This window comes from Dermacentor variabilis, chromosome 11 (assembly GCF_050947875.1).
Source record: "Dermacentor variabilis isolate Ectoservices chromosome 11, ASM5094787v1, whole genome shotgun sequence".
NCBI classification, from domain to species: Eukaryota; Metazoa; Arthropoda; class Arachnida; order Ixodida; family Ixodidae; genus Dermacentor; species Dermacentor variabilis.
In genome coordinates, this window is record NC_134578.1 from 76,358,916 (window position 1) to 76,372,379 (window position 13,464).

General features: G+C 46.4%; 2 non-coding genes across 2 annotated transcripts; one reads left to right on the forward strand and one right to left on the reverse strand.

Moving 5' to 3' along the window:
• Positions 1–6,601: 6,601 nt before the first annotated feature.
• Positions 6,602–6,685, reverse strand: TRNAL-CAG (transfer RNA leucine (anticodon CAG)). The gene has a single exon. It is a non-coding gene; the product is annotated as a tRNA-Leu (tRNA).
• A 1,957-nt stretch (positions 6,686–8,642) lies between these two features.
• TRNAM-CAU (transfer RNA methionine (anticodon CAU)) lies at positions 8,643–8,714 on the forward strand. The gene has a single exon. It is a non-coding gene; the product is annotated as a tRNA-Met (tRNA).
• The last annotated feature ends 4,750 nt before the right edge of the window (positions 8,715–13,464 follow it).

Below are 13,464 nucleotides of genomic sequence, written 5' to 3' on the forward strand. Positions count from 1 at the left end.
CTGCAAACGTCTTAATTTCATCCGCCCACCTAACTTTCTGCCGCCCCCTGCTACGCTTCCCTTCCCTTGGAATCCAGTCCGTAACCCTTAATGACCATCGGTTATCTTCCCTCCTCGTTACATGTCCTGCCCATGCCCATTTCTTTTTCTTGATTTCAACTAAGATGTCGTTTACCCGCGTTTGTTGCCTCACCCAATATGCTCTTTTCTTATCCCTTAACGTTACACCCATCATTCTTCTTTCCATAGCTCGTTGCGTCGTCCTCAATTTCAGCAGAACCCTTTTCGTAAGCCTCCAGGTTTCTGCCCCATATGTGAGTACTGGTAACACACAGCTGTTATACACTTTCCTTTTGAGGGATAGTGGCAACCTGCTGTTCATGATTTGAGAATGCCTGCCAAACGCACCCCAGCCCATTCTTATTCTTCTGGTTATTTCAGTCTCATGATCCGGATCCGTGGTCACTACCTGCCCTAAGTAGATGTATTCCCTTACCACTTCCAGTGCTTCGCTACCTATCGTAAACTGCTGTTCTCTTCCGAGACTGTTAAACAATACTTTAGTTTTCTGCAGATTAATTTTCAGACCCACCCTTCTGCTTTGCCTCTCCAGGTCAGTGAGCATGCATTGCAATTGGTCTCCTGAGTTACTAAGCAAGGCAATATCATCAGCGAATCGCAAGTTGCTAAGGTATTCTCCATCAATTTTTATCCCCAATTCTTCCCACTCGAGGCCTCTGAATACCTCCTGTAAACATGCTGTGAATAGCATTGGAGATATCGTATCTCCCTGTCTGACGCCTTTCTTTATAGGGATTTTGTTGCTTTCTTTGTGGAGGACTACGGTGGCTGTGGAGCCGCTATAGATATCTTCCAGTATTTTTAAATATGGCTCATCTACACCCTGATTCCGTAATGCCTCCATGACTGCTGAGGTTTCGACTGAATCAAACGCTTTCTCGTAATCAATGAAAGCTATATATAAGGGTTGGTTATATTCTGCACATTTCTCTATCACTTGATTGACAGTGTGAATATGGTCTATTGTTGAGTAGCCTTTACGGAATCCTGCCTGGTCCTTTGATTGACAGAAGTCTAAGGTGTTCCTGATTCTATTTGCGATTACCTTAGTAAATACTTTGTAGGCAACGGACAGTAAGCTGATCGGTCTATAATTTTTCAAGTCTTTGGCGTCCCCTTTCTTATGGATTAGGATTATGTTAGCGTTCTTCCAAGATTCCGGTACGCTCGAGGTTATGAGGCATTGCGTATACAGGGTGGCCAGTTTCTCTAGAACAATCTGACCACCATCCTTCAACAAATCTGCTGTTACCTGATCCTCCCCAGCTGCCTTCCCCCTTTGCATAGCTCCTAAGGCTTTCTTTACTTCTTCTGGCGTTACCTGTGGGATTTCGAATTCCTCTAGGCTATTCTCTCTTCCACTATCGTCGTGGGTGCCACTGGTACTGTATAAATCTCTATAGAACTCCTCAGCCACTTGAACTATCTCATCCATATTAGTAACGATATTGCCGGCTTTGTCTCTTAACGCACACATCTGATTCTTGCCTATTCCTAGTTTCTTCTTCACTGTTTTTAGGCTTCCTCCGTTCCTGAGAGCCTGTTCAATTCTATCCATATTATAGTTCCTTATGTCCGCTGTCTTACGCTTGTTGATTAACTTAGAAAGTTCTGCAAGTTCTATTCTAGCTGTAGGGTTAGAGGCTTTCATACATTGGCGTTTCTTGATCAGATCTTTCGTCTCCTGCGATAGCTTACTGGTGTCCTGTATAACGGCGTTACCACCGACTTCTATTGCGCACTCCTTAATGATGCCCATGAGATTGTCGTTCATTGCTGCAACACTAAGGTCCTCTTCCTGAGTTAAAGCCGAGTACCTGTTCTGTAGCTTGATCCGGAATTCCTCTAGTTTCCCTCTTACCGCTAACTCATTGATTGGCTTCTTGTGTACCAGTTTCTTCCGTTCCCTCCTCAAGTCTAGGCTAATTCGAGTTCTTACCATCCTATGGTTACTGCAGCGTACCTTGCCGAGCACGTCTACATCTTGTATGATGCCAGGGTTCGCGCAGAGTATGAAGTCGATTTCATTTCTAGTCTCACCATTCGGGCTCCTCCACGTCCACTTTCGACTAACCCGCTTGCGGAAAAAGGTGTTCATTATCCGCATATTATATTATATATATTATTATATTATATATATTATATTATCCGCATATTATAATATGACAAATGACATAAAGTTCCTTAGTTCCTGCCTGCTTGTCCCTTGACCCGGATGTAGCGAGGCCATACGGGTCTGCGTAGCTCTGCTCATTCTGTGCAGACGAGAAATGAACACTGCCGTATCGAATGCGGGACGCTGCGTATTTGTAGGTGTGAGTAAAGTTTGTTTTCAGAAAGCCATTTTTCTAGGGTTTGTGAGCCATACCGTAAGTAAGTTTTACAGCGAAGCTGTGTACGGTTAGCCGACTCAGCCATCCGTCTGTCGTCTGTACGCCGAAAACTCCGGCACAACCCCAGGCGCACGCGCTAAAGAGAGGCACGCGATTGGCTGAGCCAGTAGTGACGTCGTTGCTCTCCGTCGCAGCAGGGCGCGCGCGCAGCAGTTTCTCTTCGGCTCCGGAATGGGTAGGCCACGCGTCATACGTACCCCTTGGGAACAGGCAGCCTTCGAACAGCAACGCCCCGAGCAACTCCGGGAACGAGCTCGTCTACGTCGTGCCGATGCTGCAGCCCGGACACAAGAACAGGCTCGTGCAGCCGAGCGTAGGCAGCAACTGCGTACCGAGGATCCGGTAGCCTGTCAAGCCGTCGTTTAATGAACTTTCGGGATTAACCCAGTGATAAACAACGGGGCCGCACGTTTGAGCTTCGCTGTTTAATCATCTGTGCGGAGTGCTTTTGCGGTGATTATCTTATCTGGCGCGCGAAACGGGCCAAATCAGATACACCGGCAGAACACGAGTTATTGATCAACACTTGTACAGGGTTTTATGTCGCCAAAGCAATTGAGGTAGTAAGGCACCAACCACACGGATATATTTTATGATTGCGTATAAATCTCTCAAATTTGTTTTTTACACGTGCATTTACTCCTATGCTAGTCTTTGTTCTGCGCCGTTTACGTATCCATTACAGCAATGAAACAATTAGCCCAGCTGCCCAGACTAAAATAAAAGTAAGCTTTAATTGATCGCAGAGGCCAGCTGTAACGAGGTATTTCAGGATGAGATCGCAAGGATTCCTTAATAAAGAACCATGCACAAAGGATCAAAGGCAGAAAGATATAGCTTCCAAGGTTTCAGTGATTCCGTATGTGCACGGCCTTTCACACAGACTTAAAAAGGTGGCTGGGAATTACGAAGTAAAAGTGGTGTTTTCGGCTAACAACAATATAGGCAGTGTGTATTCTAGGGTAAAAAGTAAGTTCGAAAGTAAGGATGATGCAAGAAAACAATGTAGTATTAAACATCCGAGTAAGAACCAATTTGTCGATTGCGTGAAGAACGTTGTGTCAGATTCCTATAACGTGTGGTCATGTGTACGTAAGGCAGACTGCGAGATGCATTAACACGAGAATAAGGGAACACTTGTCCAGTCTGAAAGGTCGCCCCAATACGCATTTGGCAACGCATTGTCAAGAACATGCTTGCTCATCTTGTGTTATAAACACCGACATATTGTTTAGGCATAGAAAACAAACCGCGAGAGAAATTGTGGAAGCTGACTGGATTGCGAAACTAAAGGGAAAATGCATCAGTCATCCTTTTGTTTCACTGTTAAAGAGAATTCGCTCCTGTCATATCTTTAACGCATTAGAGAGTTTTAGAATAGGGGCCCCAAACATTTTGGGACCCCAAACAAATAGCGTTGATGCCACTGCGCATGCGTGAGACGCAAACTGCGTTTGGGTTTTGCGTTGGGAACGCTATTTCACCGATTTGGCGGGAGCCCAAATAGCGGCCCCAAGAACTTTGCTTTAGCAGACATGGCGGCATTCATCGAAGCGACGGCTCTGACCTAGCACAAAACTGGGTTCGATTCGCGGTAACGCGTGAAGTTCGCAAGCTAGGAGAAGTGACTGCGATTATCACTTTCTTTCAACTAGCGTGTGCTATGAAGATTGATTCATTAGACGCCGCTGATTCCGAATTCGATTGTGGATTTTATAGCTCGTAGGCCTAACACGGCTAAGCTTGGCTGGTGAAGGCACGTAAAGTTGGTTTGCTCAAAACTAAGCGCAACTAATTGTTTGCTGCTTACAGAATAACCTCTAAATTGTAATTAAACGCGAATACACGCGTCACGCGTCAAAATTACTCGCGTCATACACGCGTCAAATACACGCATACACGAATACACGCGTCAAAATTACTATTCCTATAATAAAATGGTATATTTTATTTAATTATTTCTAATAGCTTTTCTTTGACGCCGTAGTGGCGCTGTCAGCGCAAGACGCTATCACCAAACGCCAAAACCCTATTCTAAAACTCTTCACTAGAAAGTTTTAGTTTAAAGGACGCAAGCCGCTTGCGTCCCCTAAACTGAAGCTCTCTACTCCTGCGTGCTCCAACGCTAACATCCGCAAAGCTCTTTGGCGTTCCAAACTATTGGGGCCTCTATTCTAAAACTCTCTATTTTCATCTTAAGTGCTCGTTTTATGCACTTTGCTGTTTTTATGTTGACCGGGTAGCGCTGATCCGAGGCATTTTATCACGAGTGTTGTTATATGCGCTGTAGGCGTGCTCTGTTGACTAGATCGCGCAGACCTGTGGGTATTTAAGCAGGTGGTTCTTCGAAAATAAAACCAGTTGTTAGAAAGCGCTCGCCCTTGGTTTGCTCCTTTTCTTTGCCGCTGTTTGTTTTGCGCTCAAAAAGTTTGTCGAAAAATGTATAATGTATATAGTTGTCAATGTCTGCTGGCTTCATCTGTTTGCGACTTACGAAAACCGGGCCTCTCGGTTCCCCCTTCTTCTCGTTCATGCATACACAAGGTGCCCCAACTATCATGCCCCAAGATTTAAAAATACGCAACTGCCACGTAGCTGGGCAGAAGCAAGGTAATGTTTGCCATGGCTTAGAGACACTCTGAGTATTTTTTTCATTCCGCCTAATTACATAATACAACTTCTCAAATGTTATAATCATATGAATGGTGTCGCTGAGAGAATTGTAGACCAACATGAAAAAACTCCCGAAACAGCTTTTTGTCGCTCAATACGTGCTACGTAAAAGTGTTTTTCCGAGCATGAAAGAAGCCCGCGAACACTCAAGATTGCCACGCGACTGGCAGCTCGAGGCACTTTGCGTGTATTCGCGGGCTTCTTTCAAGCTCGGAAAAACGATTTTACGTAGCACGTATTGAGCGACAAAAAGCTGTTTCGGGAGTTTTTTTCATGTCGGTCTACAATTTCTCCACCGATACTTTTCACCTAAATATAACATTTGAGAAGTTCATTAATTAATTAAGACGAATTGTGCAATTCGGCGGAATGCAAATGAAGCTCCGAGTACCTCCAGGCGACGGCAAGCAACATTACCTTGGTCCTGTCCAGTTACGTGGCATTTGCATATTTTTAAATCTTGGTGTATGATAGTTCGGACACCCTGTGTGTGTGTATATGTGTGTGTGTCTGTGTGTGTGAGCGAGAAGAAGGGGAACCGAGGGGCCCTATTTTTGTTGCTCATATCTTAAGAAGCCAACAAAGACACCAAGGACAAAATATAGGGGAAATTACTTGTACTTACTAATTAAAGAAATAGTAAACAACTGGCCGCAGGTGAGATATACGAACCCACATCTTCGCATTACGCTTGCGATGCTCTTACCAATTGAGGTATACCACGGTGCCGTTTTCCCATCAACTTCCTTGGGTATTTATGTGTTACTAGTAGAACTAAGCCTGGGAGTGTCAGTTGTTTTTTTCATCCGCAGTTCATTGCCATTAATTTACCATTTCTTTATTTCAATGAATAAGTACAATTTCCCCTATGTTGTCCTTGGTGTCATTGTTTGCTCGCTTCTTATGATATGATTAATAAAAATCGGGCACCTCGATCGGTTCCCTTTCTTCTTGTTGATTACATTACGAGTGTCTCGAATCCGGCGACATTGACGCCTTCAGGTAGCATGTGTGGGTTTATTGACCAGTTGCCTTCACCCAAAAAGATCACGCACTGGTGACGCTTGCGGCAGAAAGAATGTTCGACATCCGCCGCCAAGGTTTATTAGGGGTGGCGCTGGCTTTAACGCTCGCGGGGTTAGCTATTCCGGAGTCCCCCACTACGGCGTGCCTCATAATCGGACTGTGGTCTTGGCACGTTAAACGGCATAATATATATATATATCTATTTGTTTTTAATCAGGCTCAGCTGCACACTTGTGTCAGAGTAATTGAATTTACCAAAATACTAAAGTATTTACCAAATACTGTTCTGCCGACGGGACATGAACTGTATGTAGTCCTGACGCTGGATCCGTTGTGCTGAAGCTGACAGCATGAAAAAAATTAATGAATAAATCAAGAAAACTGAATAAGAATAACGTGAAAAAAAAACTGAACAGAAAAAAAAATTGTGTCAGAAGTGGGATTCGAACCCACGCCCGGAAGACCGGACTGCGACCTGAACGCAGCGCCTTGGACCGCTCGGCCATCCTGACAGGACGAGTCAACATTGAAATCAGAGCACTGTCAAGCGGGATCCCTTGGTGAGACTGCTGTGATGTAAACCTCGGGTTTGTTTCAACCACGGAACACAAATATGCAACTGTGAAAAAAGAAATAAAACGTGATGACTGCACTTTAACGAGGCGTGAAGAGACACACGGAGTTTGCACCGCTCATCTCGTTCCCAAACGATAAATAAACCGGCATCCTGTCTGCGCTGGGAACTTTCCCGGCAAAAATGCTCACGCTGGTGCGCTGGAGACAAGGGCGTAACTTCTACGGTGTACGTCTCAATAAATGTTGTTCTGAGCAGCCATGCGCTATAGGGGGCTCACACTGTGTTGTTTCAATATACAGGAGAGGGGTGGCGCTTTGGAGCACTATTTTATGTGAACGGATAACACAGGAGGAAAGAGCAGCGTGCCCACTCAAGTAGAAAAGAAGAAGGGCAAGAAAATGTGCTGAACGGAGTCAACATCAACACCGGATGAAGTATAGAAACGGGCCGCTTTTGAAATGTTACACCCAAAGCGCGGTGTCCACTGCTCCCCCAACATCTCCTATGTACTTTTGTTTGCTCCCCGACCGCCTGAACGAACGAATGGCAGACGGCTTCTCATATTGCGCGCATGTGCCCACGTAGTCAAACCTGAGGGCCGGTCAGTCCCCCTTGGCTACGCCACTGGCAACTGGGTACTTTGCATCGTTGTTCAGTTTGCTTTCAATCTTATACATCTTGCAATTGCAAATATTCTGTCTTACTTACTATAAACCCTTCAGTACACAATCTCTACATAACGGTTGGCTGCACGACATTTACATGCTCACGCAACCGTTCCCTACAAATCACGAATGCTTCGCATTACGTAGACGTCAACTACAGCCGAGTCTGCCAAATTTCCTGTTCGTTGATACTTGTCGGTTCTGTTTAGAAGTGAAGTGCTGATGAGAGTTAATTAAGAATGCACTTGACCGCAAAATTTCGGAACATATACTTCCCGAAACTGTGCCTAGCACAGGATTCCTGCTAACTGTAAAAGCACAAAATGTTACAAGATTTTTAACTCAACTAGAATTGTATTACATGCAACGGTATAATTAAGAATTGATCATGCTTACTGTTGTTTTTTGCATTTCTAGCAGACCTTACACTTACATACTTGTTCAAACTCCCTGTAATTTGTGTTTGACAATGGTCTATGATGCTGTATTGTCGATGCTGATATTTATGTTTTCTTTGACAATTCCTCTCCTGTAATGGCCCCCAAGTGAGGGCTACAGTATTCGTAATTAAAAAAAAAAATCTGTTCATGAGGCGTTAACTGCTCCACTCCAGTATGTGCCCTAAAGTGAACAATTACTATGATATTTACTGAAACATTGTTGATTAAGTAACGTGAAAGAGTTGTGCTGCTTAGCTACTACATATTAATTTAATATCTGATGCTTCCACTAAGGAAAAGCCCACATCGTGTAAGTGCGCATTTGCTAAAAGCCATCTACACAGGCGATACTAAGACGTGACGCTAAGACCATCGCTAGTCAACCTGCCATCGCTGACATATGTTCAAGAAATGTTCCGATCTCGCGTTGACGAGCACGGTGTAGTAATAATGCTGCCATAATCCTTCAAAAGCACGATGCAAAATAGCATCACTCGTATCAAGGACGGAAAATATTCGTTATTCACAATCATACTCACAGCTAGTACACATCTACTCACAGACTCAAAAGGCAACAGCCCTACGCTTGCCACATGCTATTACAAAAGTAGTGAAAATTGAAATAGAACAGGCGTAACAGTGAAAAAAAAATAATTTTGTTAAAGTCGTATGTGGCTACTGAGGTTACTACGGAACAAATGTAAAATATATAAATAAATGTACTGAATATTGTCAAGAAAAGAATTGTACGGTTCATAAGCGCCTTAACTAAGCCTCACTTTCGCCTAGCAGAGTGGCGCAGTGGAAGCGTGCTGGGCCCATAACCCAGAGGTCCGTGGATCGAAACCACGCTCTGCTACATTTTTTTTTTTTTTCGAACAATATATTTTTTTTTTAAGTTTGACTTACTTTTATATAAAAACAAGTATGTGAAGGCCTTTCAATGTTCCAGTTTGTTTCTACTTTAATGTTTCGCGTGATACGTACAGTTTTGTCTGTAGCTATACTCTATTTAAATACAGTTAACGGCAGTTTCTCCATTTTTGTGCAGTTTATAAGTTTCTTTATTTTCTGTCTGTATTTCAGGAATAGCGGTGTGTTGAGAATGGTTGTAGAGACGCTGCGCGCGATCACTACGTTAGAAAATCACGCGCCACAGGCGCTCATATCCGTACCGCAAGACTTCCCTCGAAACGGTGAACACAACTGTAATAATAATAATAATAATAATCCCTCCCCTTTCTTCTTTTAACGAGTCATTTTTTTTTTCGAGACCCCCTATTAGACGAATTCGTTTTCAAGAGAGTGAAAATGAGCGTTGACCTTTACATCTGCATGCTAGGTGGTACGCAGGGCTTTACTGAGAACGGCAGAGTCGACGTAATTTACTCTGACGTGCATCAATACTGATCACGAATCGTTTTCAAATATTAGCGTATTGATTGCCATCACCTTTCATAATTATCGGTACCCAAACGTAGTTCCGCATCAAGGATGTAACTATTCGCTGTCACACCGATTTCAGACTTTTACGTGCTCCCGCATAGCCAACGGAAAGTACTATTAGCAGATTTAGAGCGCGAAATACTTGAGCTATAGCCAAAGGCGGCTTTTAGAAGCAGCGATCGACCCGCCTGTTGACGCTAGTTAGACATCGTTAAACCCTCTGCAAGCGACGATCAAGAAGCACCGCGTCTCCTTCTTGCGGTCGAAGGCGGCAAGAAAGCCTGGAGAGGAAGCCATTTTCCCCGGTTCGCTTCGCCGGACGCTTCCAAAAACGCGCCAAACCAAACGGACTCGGGCGGGCGAAAGGTGAAAAAGGAAAGAGCGAAAAGGCGGCAGTTGTTGGTTTGGTTGAGCGAAGAGGGAAGGCAGCAGTTGAGAGGCGCGGGTGAGTTGTTCAAAGAAGAGCAGAGTTCGGAGACGAAGACTACGTTGCGAGCAAAGAGAGAGCCCCTCGCCTTTTTCGTCCTTTTGTCGACACTGACGCCGAGGTTGCCGCGAAAAAAAAAAAAAGCTCATAAAGAAAGTCGCGCACCGGAAAAGCCTCTAGGGCGAGGAGAATGAACAGAGGAAAGAAGGGCGTCGAAACAAAGAAAGAAAAAGCGAGTCCGGAGGGCGAACAAGCACGCAGCCGACGAGGAGCTCTTCCTCTTCACTATCGCTCTCTCAGCAGACGAGAAATGAGCTGCAGAAGGCAATAGAGGAAGAGAGATAAAAAGAAAGCGGCGCCGGTCGCAAGCCTCTGTTATAAAAAGAGAAAGAAAGAAAGAAAGGAAGAAAAAAGAAGGCAACCATTTTCAAAGGTTTGTAGGCACACACAAGCGGAGGCGAGACGTGGCAGCGCCGCTTTTTGCTTTTCGACTGGAGAGAGTCTTGCAACAAGCTCGCCGCCTCGCTAGCGCTATCGACAGGGGAAAACGCCGGGGAGAGGAGGTCGTCTCTTGTGTACGCACCGTATGCGCACACGGGTGTGTGTGTATCTGTGCGTGTGTGTCGAAGGGCGATGAGGAGGAAGCGGGGGAGACTGCAGCCGGCGGCACTCCAACGGCTCAGACCAACGAAGGTTTTTGTAAGGTTTTTTGCCGGGAAGAGCTCGAAAAACGTGGGGGTGGTGTCGGTCTTTCGAAAACATTCGCCAGATGGCGAGAGTTGTCCGCGGCCGGCGTCGATTTCATGGCGGAGCTTGCGGCGCAGGGGCCGAGAGCGTATGTAGGGAGCGGAGATGAAGGGTACGTCTCGATTGAGCAACCCAACCGACCCAACGCAGCTTGGCCGTGCGCGCGCAGGGTCGCGAAATATGCGGAGGATGGCTGCTCTAGTTTTGCGGCCTTTTGTCAGCTCCGGCGTTCTGCCCTTATTACCGTCGTGCGACATGAACGACTGCGGTGGGTTTGCGAAATGGTTGCCCATGGCTTCCGTGTAATGCAACTTGGAATGCGTCTGTGTGTGTTGTGTGCGTGTTTTATATAGGTCGATGAGTGCTTGAGTACTTTGGTGCAAGTGGCAGGCACGTCTAGCAATCAACGTCTCACAAAAGTTGTAAGGATTTGTTGAATTGCGAGGTTCAACTCCCTCTGCTAAAACAATGGCGTTTTACGTACCAAAACCACGATCTGATTATGAGGCACGCCGTAGAACACGCGGAAATTTGGACCAGCAGAGTGCATCTAAACTTAAGTACACGGGTGCTTTCGCATTTGGCGCCCATCGAAATGCAACCGCCTGGGCCGGCATTCGATCCCGCGACCTCTTGCCTAGCAGTCCAACACTATATTGGGGGCGAGGACTTACGGAGTCCCCATCTGTCGGAAGCACCTCCCTCGCGTAGTATGAGGGATAACGCGGCGCGCTCCTCATAGGTTTGGCTTACGGCGCTCAATAAAAACACGCGGCCGCCCTCATGGAGATTTTTGTAAGTACTCCCAAAACGAGGGAAGTTTTTTTTTTACTTTCAAAATAATAATCTCTGGCAAACGGAAAGCACAGAATCGTTCACATACGCTCTCTCTTTACCGAATATGTTCAGTGAACGCCACTGCGCGCGGTCGCAGCGATGGAGTCTCCCGAACCGGCTTCATGCGTGAAAGGTAGGCAGACGCTGAGAGCAAGCTATGTGAAATATGTTCTTATAGTGGGCTGTCTGTATAACCGAATGGAGCATAACAGATGAAACCTCAATGCAGCGATCGCACGGGTTCGCAGCGACCGACTGCGCGTATGCATGCATGTCCGCGCACAATGTTTTGCTTTCCCAGCGAGCGCGTTCTCGCACCGTGCCGCGAGCTTTAAACATTTTACAGTACACTAGCAACCGTTGTTGCGTGGACGCTATCAGAGCTGTTCAAAAATAATTTCGTTATAGAGACTTTGACGCCTACGGCGACTGTGATGTGCCGTCGCGACGGTTCAATCTTTGTTTTGTTTTTTTTTCAAAATTCTTGTATGTTTCAATATTATTTCTCAAGTTGCCTCGCACTGTATGTTTATCGGTATTCTCAGCGTGCGATTTTCCGCTGTTTCTTTTTCGTAATGCAGTACATTAATTCATAACACAAACATGACCACGCGCCATGTTTTGTTTCTTTTTTAATGTGCTTCTTACCGCTCCTTTTCTATTCCAGTGAACTTTCCAGAATCTTGCATCAACAAGTTCATAGACCAAATAAAGCGTCATGATATTAGCCGCGCCGCGGGCGAGCGTCTCAGTGCGCGTTTTCTCCTGCCCACCTAACATTGCAGTCCCCGATCAGCACTTCCAGTCAGAAACTATCTGCCTTGGGGGGCCCTTAACTCTATTCAGGAGCTCAGGGAGGCCCACCTTACAAACCTATACACATGGCTCATGCAGTCTTCCCCGGGGCGTCGCTTGCTGGACCGCCTGTGCATTCAACACGATTGCGAACCTGAACGCACAGAGCACATCCCAGAGCTTTAGCGCACCAAACTCTGGGTGCCCCACCTCCCTCGTAATATGACGAAAGAAATACATGGAGGAAGAAGACACGCGCGTGCCAAAGCGCAAGAAAGACGGCTTGGCTCCCGTTCTGGAGTTTATTACGTTGATGTAGCCGGACCATCACCCAGGGGATATTACACGGCGGCGGTTATACATAGGGGAACTTAGGCGGATGGACTCTCATTTAGAGCCGCGGATCCAAACCAAGCAGAGGAGGTTGCTATCGCCTTGGCGGCTGCAGACCCGCAATCGCAATGCATACTTACAGACTCTCGAAGGGCCTGTGAAAGCTAGTTGGCAGGGGAAATCACTCCGCTAGCCAACAAAATTCTCAAACTCTGCATCAAGGAACGAGATCTCGCGCCAAAACGAATAATCTGGACTCCAGGCCATCAGGGCATCCGAGGTAATGAAGCTGCAGATGCAGCGGCCCACGCACTCATTCCCCAGGAACCTCCTTGTTGCCCTAAACAGCCTGAATATCCTACCCCTCTGCTACGGTTCAGTGCAATCCGAGATTACTCCTGCGAGCAGCGCCGGGTGTATTCCCCTCCGGCGAAAGGCCTGTCCAAAACAGACGAACGCGTCCTACGGCGACCCTGCTCAGTAGCTCCGGACTGGAAGAACGAGCTCTGGTCCAACGGGCTCGAGCGGTGGCTTCGACCAATGACGTCCCAGACTACGGACGAAGCCTAGTTTAGTGGATCCTGCGAGCTTCACCCTCTCTGTTGAATAAGTTTTCACCACCACCACTAATGACGCCGTAGCAGAAATCTTCCTCGCGTCTGTGCTTGCTGCATACCTAAGTTGTAGCCGATGGCTGTCTGCCGGTTCTAAGTTTCGCGAGTCAAGCTTCACGCAGCTTCTTGTCCTGCGGCTACGTGTGAATAAGGCTGAGACCGGGCTCCTTTGCGTACGTCCGGCACTGCGGTACCAAGCAGTAGCCTACCACGCTGCACGTCTCCAAAAGCAGCCACTACCTATTAAAGTACTTTCAAGTGCTGTCAATCAGATACCCAAGGCGGGAAAACCTCACCACTTAATCAGAACCGCAGCGCAGGTGGGTCTTTATACTTTCGTTTTATGTTCCCTCCGGCGCTTCCTACGCGGCCGCTGTGTCCGCGTGATCCCTCATGCCACGTCACGCCGA